This window comes from Pezoporus wallicus, unplaced genomic scaffold (genome assembly GCF_028554395.1).
Source record: "Pezoporus wallicus isolate ANWC-B61680 ecotype Strahan unplaced genomic scaffold, APGP_CSIRO_Pwel_v1 contig_4322, whole genome shotgun sequence".
Taxonomy (NCBI): domain Eukaryota; kingdom Metazoa; phylum Chordata; class Aves; order Psittaciformes; family Psittacidae; genus Pezoporus; species Pezoporus wallicus.
In genome coordinates this window covers 2,113,357-2,124,620 of record NW_026637224.1, presented here as the reverse complement: position 1 = coordinate 2,124,620, position 11,264 = coordinate 2,113,357, and the positions used below count along the sequence as shown (strand labels likewise).

The 11,264-nt window shown below is 37.4% G+C and overlaps 1 long non-coding RNA gene across 1 annotated transcript; it reads right to left on the bottom strand.

The window, feature by feature from the left end:
• Nucleotides 1–274: 274 nt before the first annotated feature.
• Nucleotides 275–3,166, bottom strand: LOC130596548 (uncharacterized). The gene is made up of 3 exons (XR_008971548.1): nt 3,064–3,166; nt 696–918; nt 275–361 (listed from the first exon to the last, which is right to left on the bottom strand). It is a non-coding gene; the product is annotated as an uncharacterized LOC130596548 (long non-coding RNA).
• Between the last annotated feature and the right edge of the window lie 8,098 nt (nt 3,167–11,264).

The window sequence follows — 11,264 nt, the reverse complement described above, 5'->3', positions numbered from 1 at the left end:
AATACAATACCTGCAGTATGCAATAATTGTATTTTGAAGATACAAGCTTATTAATTTTCTGTGTATTAGTCTTACTAACAGCATGCCGTTACATGCAAGTTAATTTAAGTTTTATGTCCATATTGGGGCATGTTCGCGAAAATTTAATGTACTTAAAATGTAAGTATGTTCTATAAACCGTGCACAGCAGTATCCAGTACCTAGAATCCATTCCTGGAACAACAAAAGTGTTCAGGTCATTCATCGGGTTAAGTATTACTGAAGTACTTTTATTAGAAGATGAGAGCATAGTTTTCATTGTGCTGATCAACAATAACTGTACAGGTTTTGCAGTCTTTCCAGGAAGAAGATTGTCTCTATCCTGCAAAGTAAATTTTTAAAGTTGTAAGTAACTGCAATTAGATGACTTTCATGGAAATAAAGAAGTCTCAAAGAGGGACATCATACTTGTTCCCACTGTGTTGTTTATAAAATTCAAGTTTTGTCAGCTAATAATTGTATTCTTAACTTAAAAAATTGAGAAGATGCTATTACAATGAGTGTTGCCTGTTTACTTGTCATAAAGGATGTTATTTTGTCTTGCAGATTCAGTTATAAAATACAACTAATTAATATTAGAACAATATGTCTGAGTGATTCAGAAGCTTATTAGCACAATGATCAATACTAAACTCTCATAAAAAAAGTATACTTACATATTATGTTATTGTCTAGCATATCTAAAACACTTTTGCATTGCAGTTCTCTGTTGTTAATTATTTATTTTGATCCTTTCCCATTCCTCAGTCCCTGGTAATTCATGAAGTGCTGTTATTTTCACAAAATTCAACTTACTCATGTTTGCACTGACTATGCTATAGCAAACCTCTACACCTTAGGGTGGTACCTTCAAAGGGCAATAGATGGGTTGTGAAGTATCTGAAAATGCAGAAAATTATTAATAATATTACTGATAGCAAGGATAGAGGGTAAATATTCCTCAATGAAGCATTCCCACCTTGGAATCACCTTAGAGGTGGTGATTGCAGTTATCATGATAAAATGAGGTTGAATGTCCTCAAATGAAACATCCTGTGGGTGACCAACTTTTTTTTTTGATGGGATGGTAAGTTAGTTAGTCTGCTAGGAAATGCAGGGGTAGAAACTCATATGCATTTTCAAGGATGCAGTTTGATTAACCTCAGTTGTGCTGCGAAATGAGGGCAGGGCAGTGTCTAACTCTTTCCTGTCACTGCAGGGTGACGGTGCTGCTAGGTACTGTTTCAGTCAAGGGTCTGTCAGCATTTCCTATGGAATTTATACCTGGTCTATAAAACACACTCTGCTGAAGGTTGATATACAGTCTACTTCCTAAGGAGTCATTACTATCTAGCACTTCAATGCTCTGCTGATAATGGGGGCGTACCACTTATGTGTGTAATGAGTCTGAAAGAAACCGGTCTATTGAAATTGCACCGATTGTACGGCAAACGACAGGGAATCAGTGGGAGTGCCTGTACGCTCCCCGAGATCCTTTGGGGCCATTATAATGTGAGAAGAATATTAACAGTCTTCAAATGGGAAAGCCTGTTATAATCTCCTTCATTAATCACAGGAAAATCAAACATTCCACATCCGAAAACCATGTCGTCTAGACAATGGTAGGTGCAATTCAGACTTTTTTCTGACATTTGATAAAGGTTGGTTGATTTCAACACAGCCATTCCAGAGCCCTGTGAACTCAACTGGTGTTTTTGCTGTTGGATTTAACTCTCAGTCTTTGCCTCAGACTCTTTTTCTTTCACATATCAGTTATGTTCATGAGCTGTTTCTGTGCATATATGAGAGCTGTGCAGAGCATGGGTGAGCTAAGGACAGAGCAATAAATCTTAACTCCTGGCTGCTCTTAAAGCAGTAGTATTGTTTTAACATCCTTTCCTACTTCATGCACATGCAGTCATAGACAGAAATGCAAATATGTCTGTCTTTGATAAATTGAAATCCTAACAGGTGTACAAATCATTGCCAAGATCGTTATGATAGCTGGTCAGTACATACTGCTTGCACTTGGAAGTGGTACATTAGAGAACACTTGAATACTTTATAAATAGATGGATCTGGCATTTGTGCAATCATCTGCAGAGGGTAAGAATGTAATAAATGGATAAACGCAAGTATAGATCATATTTCAGAATCTTGTAGATGAAACTAATTGATTCCACAGCATGTTCGTTCCTGTCATTAACTTTTCTGGTCTTTTCTGTCATTTTAGATTCAATAGGAGCAGCCGAAAGGGGAAAGATGTTCCTAGTGCTGCAGTGCTAGTCCTAGACCTGAGACCCCAGATCAGTTTCCTTTTCTGCCATAGACTTTCTGTGTGACCTTGGGCAAGTTTCTCGGTCTGGTTGACATCCAATAAAGCACTTAGGAACCTAGAATGTAACTCAAGCTTAAATTAGGTGTCTTTGTTCGAGGAGTGTCCATGAAAATTCAGCCTAGGTGCCTGAGAGGACATGGATGCCATGGCTTTGACTAGGAAAGAATAGACGAAGATCATTTAAATGTGTTCAAAGGCACCACTGTACTTAGATGGGCTGAGAATGAAAGTAGCCTCATTTGAAGTCTATTTAGTAATGACAAATCAGTCATAATGCTGAAGTCCTGGTGTGCTAGGTGTCCTCTGAGTGCCTGGCATGTGCAGAGAGCATTGAGTTCAACACAAAGTGTGGTAGTTTTAGCAACAGGGATATAAAAATTTTTCAAGCTTGGAAGGAAAGACCTGTCGACCACTTTTTGTGAATCCTCACAGTGGATATAATGCTCTGAGAAGAGGGAAGATATGACCTGTAGGTTCTTTTCAATATGTGGCATTTAAAATTTACTACCTCTTACTGTGTTCTACTCTGCAATAAGAGAAGATTAACTGCTATCCCTATTGTGGAAGGTGTGTTCCCCTGCAGGAAAGACAAGTGAGGTTCATGAGCAGAGAAATTGCACATGTAGGACATGACAAATGACAGCAAAGCTTGTGGTTAGTAGGCACAGCTTTTGCTTCTGCTTTCTACTTCCACAGAAAATGTTTACCAATTTTACCCAACTGCAGCACAATGTGGGGAAACCATCCCTGAATCAAAGTCCTGGCATGCTTTGTGTTCACAGCAAAATAACAGAGAATGGAGTTTGAGCTTAGGGTCATCGAGGTTTTAGAACCCTTTCCTTAGGTCATGAACAGATAGGAAAGCATCAGAGATGACAGCCCTTTACCAGGCATAACCTGCTGTGTTGCAGTTTGTATGGACTTTTTAAACTCAACTCTTGCTAGGTTCAATCTACTTCTGAATGTACTTCTCTACCTCTCCTCTGAGGTGAACTTTGGGAAGAGACCATTGCTATGTCTACTGCTCATTACCAGAACAAGGCCCTCTATTAGCATTTACCAGATCCCTCAGATCTTCCCTCCCAGAACGACAGATGTTTTTTACTATGTTTTATCCAACATTGTTATGTCTGCTCTCTGTTCTGGTAAGTCATCTTACAGTAACTCATTTTTGGCTTTTCTTTCACTGTTAGTCTGGTGATTGAGAATTTTTTAAAAGCCTGAGACATGAATCTGAATTCTGCAGAATTAAGAAGACTTGAAGCCTAGTCCTCCTGCTTCCCAAGCAGGTGTGCTCTAAACATCTATCTGCTGCCATACTGCTGTAGCCTTTGCTGCCTTTATAAAAATTCCTTTTTCTGTATCTGAGTATTTGCTTTAGGTGTCTTACTCTAGTTCAAGATTTTCAGCTCTGAATCTGCAGATGCCAAACTCACAGATGTCTTTAGGTAGAACAGGTAATATCTGAGAAAACCTTCAATTTTTTTGACTGCTGTGAATCTTTTTCTAAAATCTGGATCTGCTGTTCATTATATCAAGAACCTCATTCTGGGAGCTATAAGCTGGGGCTGGGTGCTGAGATAATGTGCTTGTGCCTCTGAGGTTTTGGCTTGTAAAATGAGGATAGTATAACTTGCACTAACAGTGAATGTGTGACTGTATTTTGAGGTACGAAAGAACCTTTTAAGCACTGTATGTTGCTTGGATATCAGAGTAAAGAGGCCACTTAAGAAGGAAGGATTATTCATTGATGTTGAGAGAGTTGCATTTAGCTTACACTATAAACTAAAACCTTTTCTTCTCCTTCAAAGCATTTATTCTTCTGATATAGGGTCAACAGATATCAGTCAAGGTTCTGGTGTACAGCAAAGTGCCTGTTTCTTACATGAACCTTCCAAATGATCTCAGAAAAATTAACTGGTCTGGACAGATTTTTTTAAGAGCTCTTTTTTCTGGCCACAATATATGTTTTAATGCTCTTGTCTCTCTTATAATACCATTTTTCTATCTTGTGGCATATCCCTTTAGATACATCTATGTTGGAATCATTGCAGCTTATAAGCAGACAATTGCATTAGCAAACTGACACTAATGTATCTGCAGGGTTATGGGACTGAGGGAGAGCTTCATCATCTGGGTGCTTGTAAAGATTTCTGACTGCAGTTTGCAGGTGGCCTTAAACTCCAGCTTGCTGTAGCTGCACTTATAATAAGCTTATGAGGCATGTTTTGCTATCTCTGTAAAAGGCTTAGCCACTGTGGTTGCTTCAGACATCTCTGCAAAAGGCTTAGCCACTGTGGTTGCTTCAGACTATTGCATAACATCTGAAGAAGTAATTTTTTTTTTTCCCCACACTGAGTAATACAGAGAGATCTTTGGCTAAAAAATATGCAGCCAAAACACATTACACATTTTAATAACTTTTTAATAATATACTTGCTCATAATAGCACAGCTTATACACCCAGATGGACTTTGAAATTAGACTAGGCAAAAGGGCAGGAAATGTTCTTTGAGGGACAAGACTGTACTGGCAGGAATGGCTCATCTAATAGCCATTTTCCCTTTGTGATATCGGTGAATCACAATTTTAATACACGTATCTTAAGCCCATTTTTTTCAGAACAACTTGGCAAACGTATGACCAAACTGAAATATATTGCATTATGATTATCAGTGGATTAAGGTAATTTCAAGATTAAAGCACTTGAGAGAACAGAAAATAATTTTCTTACATATTGTATTCTAGACAAAATGCTATGTTCTTGGGTCAAGATATCACGTATTGTTAGTCTTACAGGAATTCTGGAATGAAGATTCTTTCTATTTTTTTTATTTTTTTAAGAGATTCTTTGTATATGAAATGTATGAAGAATTCTCACCTGTTCTTGGTGGATCATTTATTTTGACTTGGAGATAAAATAATCTTAAATCACCATATGAATTTTAGGAACCATATTTCTTATTATTTTTGAATAACTAATTTATCTATTATGTTACAGAAAGCATGAGAACTGTGATTGCTGAAAAAGGATTTGACACAACATATAGAACTTATCTCACCTACACGTAAGTAACTGCAAAATAGATATGAGCCTCCGTGCAAGTTGTTTATGTGTTTTTATACTCAACACAGGGAGAATTGTATTTGCAGGGGGCTTGAATCATCTCACCAATTTTAAGCAACCCCCTTACATGTAATGAGTTGTGTCTAAAAATTCCTGTTTCTTTCAGTGGAGTCTCCAAAAGCCATTCAGGCACCTGGTATGCAAAATCAGGTAAACCAGGACATCTTCTAGCTCAAGAACTTTGTGCTTTTGAGGAATATTGTAGCTCATGAATTTATGAAGTTGAGAGGCCTTACATGTTAAGTGTCCTCTGAAATAAGTGGAAACTGATGATAGTACATGACATAATGATACCACAAACATAAGGCTGTGCCTTAAAGACATGATTTCTTCTGTAGCTTCTTTGGTGATGATCTCAGCTTATATTAAAGATAAGATTAACCCTAGCCTTGGAACAGAGATCTGGAACAGATCTTCAACTGGTGCAAAGCACAGTAAGGCTCCATTTGAAAGCACTGGAGTGATGCTACTTACCTTGGCTGAGGGTCTGTTCCATCTGTTGTTGTTTAACTGTAGACAGAATGATATCTCTTTGTTTGACAGCTACCAGAGAGATAATCATAGCAGGCATATCTCTCTCTGGAGATGGATCTGTGCCCGGGTTATCAGTATTCAGATATATCATCAGATTAACTTTGAGCTTGGAAGCTTGGAGTTGTATTCTGAAGATTATTTTTTTTTCCTCCTGTACTGTACAAGTTGGGATCTTTTTTTTCTTTTCCCCCCAAAAAAACCCTTTTAAAATAGATTAATTTGTTTTGAGGCTAATTTCATCCTTGAACTTTCTGATTCCTGCTTCCAATAATTCACATTTAAAACAAAGTGAATCATTAGCCTGATCTCAGCTGTGTTGAGATATGTTACTTTTTTTAGCAGTGATTGCAATTATTTCTGTTGTGTGGTCACAATGGTTGAGTCCTGTGCTCCAAATTATTGATCCAATTGGACCACAGTTCCTCTCTGAGTTTTCAAAATGGTTTTTCAGTTTTATATTCAGATATTCTACTGCCAGCAAAGCCTTTTCAAGGCTCCTGGCATTTATTTTAAGTGATTCCAAAATGGGGTGATATTGCAAACTGCTTCTTTTCTACTGCTCTCTGTACCCGCAACATTTAAGGCTGATATTGGTAAAAGTTACCTTCTACATAGGAAAAAGTTTACCAGATGGAACCAAAGTCATTTTTCGTTTTGTTGCTTGAGGTGCTCCAAGCAAATTTTTGAGAACTTAAACAGAAGCTGTGGTTATTTGGTCCCTCTGAGATCCAAAAAACATCACCAAAAAGAAAGATATTTCAAGGGTTCTACCTTTCCTCATCCCTTGGGCTAAACTTACTAGTCTTTCTCCTCTGTTCCTTTTCCAGCAATCTACCTTGTGCACATGGGCCCCTCAGATGACCCCATCGAGAGAAATGCCCCTCGAAGCAGTCATCTAGCCTTTCTTCCCTAAGGGAGCCACTGGAAAATAACACTGGGTATAGCGCTTTGGATAATTGGCCTGAACAGTCAGTGCGTGTCTAAACTGAGTAACCTATATGTTTGTGTAGCCCTCATTTTCATGACACTGATGTCCCTTCCTTCAGTGTGAATCCATCACAATCAAACTGTATAGTTCTGATGACAAGAGCTATCGGCTGGGAAAGCAGAGAGAGAGATGAGATTTTCTCCTGTTCGTAGACTGAGCATATATATTTAGCTTTCTTGGCACTTTAAAGACAACTTTACAAACTTTCTTGTGATAAAATATTAAGATACAGTATTGTGACGGCACGAATAATGCACGTCATTTTTAAACTTATGTTGGTATTTATTCCAGTTCTCTTTTATTCAGGGTTACAATAAATAAATAACAGCCTGCTGCAGGAAAATTCAAGATGTTCAAATCATTGTGTGTCCACAATTTTATCAATAAAAATCAAAGTACTTTTGCTTGACTTCTAAACTGATTGATTCTGATTCTAAATAGATTTTATATTGAAAGGAGAGATTTCAAACAGTGACATCTGAAACCTTGTGTGTCTTTGATTCAGTTGGTGCAGGAGCTGGCTGATGCTGGTTCCCACAGTTGCATCTCTTGGACTTCTGTTCAAAATCTTCCCGTTTGGAAATTAATCTGTCTCAGCACCAAGGTAGATCTGCAGTTTGGGTTTGACTTGACAAAATGGTACTAAATAAGGCCTCACCCTCCTATGACTTCCATGGAAATTTCAGGGAGAAGACATGAACTCACTTTTTTTTTCTTTTGGGAATACATGGAGACTTAGGGTTCTGAGGGTATAAGTCTACTTCATTTGCGAATGCTTAAAAATGCAATAATTTTTTTCTGCTTTGTGCTGTCATAGTGGCACAATTGCTGGCAGCTAACGTTACCATATTTTTTCATATTTTAGATTGTCAATGCTTAGTTTTTTTGATTGATAGTAAAAACTGTGGAAATTTTTAAGGGAATGGATCTAACCACTCCCTGAAACTTCATTTTCAACTTCAGAAAAAAGCATTCTTGAGGAATTTCTAATTAAAACATAAAAAAATCAATTTTCAAAGAGCCTTATAGAAAATAAGACACAAGCATTATGCCTGTGAAAGCACAAAAACAAAATGGGAAAGCAATTTAGGGCCTGCAAGGGGAAGAATATCATTACTCTGGAAAAAAACCAATATGCAAGGGAGCCTACTAAAACCAACCCAAACTCCATTCCATTGCAGTTATTCAGCCACTGTCAGCATGTTTCCAGCACAACTGGAGGATAAGGGAAAGGGTTCAAGCTTGGGCTGTTAGGGTCACAGAGCTGAGATTTAGCCAGAGCTCATTAAAATAGGTTTTGTACCAGTTCCCCTACCACAAAATGGAGATGACTGTACTCTCTTGCCTCATGGAGCCTTCAATCCGCATTTAAAAAATATCACTGACAATAATCAACCCCTAGCATTCATTATATTGATTCTCATGGTTTAAGTAGGTAATCAGTCTTTTCTTTTCTGCTTTTTGTCTCAATCTGCTCTTTCACTTGAGAGCCTAAATACACTGAGCTTTCTTTAACCTGATGAAAAAATCATGCTCTTTTTCTAAGCAAGAAGCAAATAAACCAAAAAGCTTATCTATTTATTTATAACTTTTCCATTTGCAAGACTCTTTTGGCAATATGACCAACTGCTATTCTGATATGACTGTAGGCAATATTTATCATTCTGTTAAATAAGACTGATTAATCTTGACTTGCTTTTCACTAAATTTCCTATAGCTAGATGATGGACTTTGGAAACTAATCATCTCAGAGGACAACTGCTACAAGATAATGCATAATATACTTTGTAACACATGGATGTTGAATTAACTCTTAAGATTGAGATGTCTCTGCTTTTTCATATCTTGCTGCAAACTTTAGAATTCATGTGATACGTGTAGAAGAAAAGTCAAGAGGACAAACATGAAGAGGTGTTTGCTCTTAAACTCATTTTCTTACCCTTGTTTGGATAAAGGGAAGATATGACCAGTAGCTACCACCACAATTCTTCACATTACAGTGGTATTGGGAAGCCTCCAAAACTGTTTTTGAATCCTGAGTTGAGGATGGCTGCAAGATTGCCTCTAAATCTTCACTTCCTTTCCCTGAATATGCAGAGCTTGAGCTTGCAAATGCAATGTGCTGTGGCTAAAAGACACTCTTCCAAATGCTCCTCTCTACCTCGCCAGGACTGGTACCTGCTCACTGATAGACATGTTTGTCCAGTTCATGCCATTTCAGATGGGGACAAGATGTTTCTATATGTGCCCTAGGGACCCCTCTGTTTTTTAGATTGTCAGATTATCTTTTTGATGGGTTGCTTTTGCAAATATGGTAGTTTGATGTTGATAGTGCATCAACAGAGGTTGAGTCAGCTCAGTAGATTTCAAACACAATTTTCTGTAAGAAGCACAGGGAATGATGTGGGATCTCTTTTTTTGTCATTCAGTTAAGAAAAAATGCAGTGATTTCCTGGCAATGTATAATATATGATTAAAATGGAGTAGTTGAAGTCCTTCACAGCCTTCGGATGTACCTTTGTATATCTTTGTCTGCTATCAAAATGAACAGTGCTATACTGTTATCTTGCTTGTATATGTTGGTATTTCTTTCTTGGTCTCAGAGTCTGTTCTAATACAACTAGAAAGTTTTTATTTATACAGCACCTGAATTAGCTCAGCTTTCTGTTTTACTTAGATCAAGGATACCAATGATTTTAACACCATGATTCACACCTGGACTTTATGATATTCTCAGGTTTCAAGCTTCTCTTTTCTTCCTTTTTATTTTTTTTTTTTTACTTTATTTGCTTTTGTTTTCCCATAGGAAGGTTACACAGTATAGTCTCACTAATGCCATGCATCTGCTCTCAAATCTACTTATGGAAACAGTAGCCATATTTTCTTATTAAAGGTATAAAGCATATATGGAAGAACACTTTTTCAAGTAATCACATTTGATTTAGTTGAGAAATTGTAATTTCCCTGTTGACACCATTATCACTATCAGAGATATCGGAAAAACAGGTGGAAAACAGCTCTAATTCAGTGTACTTCATTTTATCTGAATTTTCAGTCCACTTTCAAGCTCTCCAAAATGCAAAAGTAGTTCTTTTCATTAACTTCTTAAAAAAAAAAACAAAACCAAACCAAGCCAAAACCAAAACCAAAACGCAGAAGAATTTCTTAATTTTCTATGCAGATCTAAGCTCAGCATATATTTTTGGTACCCCTTTGAAAAGGAGCACTAATTTTCATTTATCACCATTCATGATGATTCTGTATCATGAGTAATAGCTGACTTAAAGTCAGCTGACAATGTCTATACATCTGACTTTGGGCAACAAAGAATTACCAGGTGATAGGTGTTACTGGCCACTGAGTGGGTCATGTAGAAACAAACCAAGAATAAACTTTCCTCCTCTTCTGCAACTCTCACAGTGCAGTCTTCTCATAGTAAGTCGTAACATCATCCTAATTCCGCACAGCTATTCTTCCCACCTTACTTAATACAAATGACATGACAATCAATGTCACGAATTCTTTCTTTGTGGATTATTATTCTAGTTAATTCTACATGTTGCACCCTCAGCAATATCTGAAAACCATGTCTAGCTGTTCTTGAGAGATGAAAGCTTGAGTACATGGAAAACATTGACTATTAATCAGATAGACAGACCTTTTATTAATTTTTGAGAAGGAAATGAAAGACTTGGAGAACTCCACACACATCCTAATTATTGTGAGATAAGGGCTGCTGGAAAGACTCATATAAATGCTCATCATTCTTATGCATTTCTTAAAACTGGGTTTGCAGTAGCTTTGATCTTATTAAGAGGTGAAATTGCACTGGATATGGACTTTTTGCTCTAAGCATAATTCATTGTGATCATGTGGAATCTTCAAATTTATACCAGAAAAAACTGGTGTTGTGCAAACCACTGGAGACAACAGCAGTGTTGGAAGCTGAGAGCCACCCGGCATGTGGCTGAAGCCAGAGTGTAAATTCCCTTCACAGCATTTTTGGCAGGGCTAGAAGGGGCAGAAATGTTGTTTCCAGCCATCATTTCCACTCCTCTGCTAACTGAATTTTCACTAAATCTGACCTGAGCTACTTCAGTTTTATTACTTTGTGGTTGAATATATGAACCTCTGAAGTTCTGTGTTTGGCTGTACAGCACAGCATGTAGGATATCGGAATTCATATACTGGACAGCTTAATGGCATCTCTGAGATGTAAACCAGGACTGGAACAAGTTCTCATCCTCAGGAAATGTGGT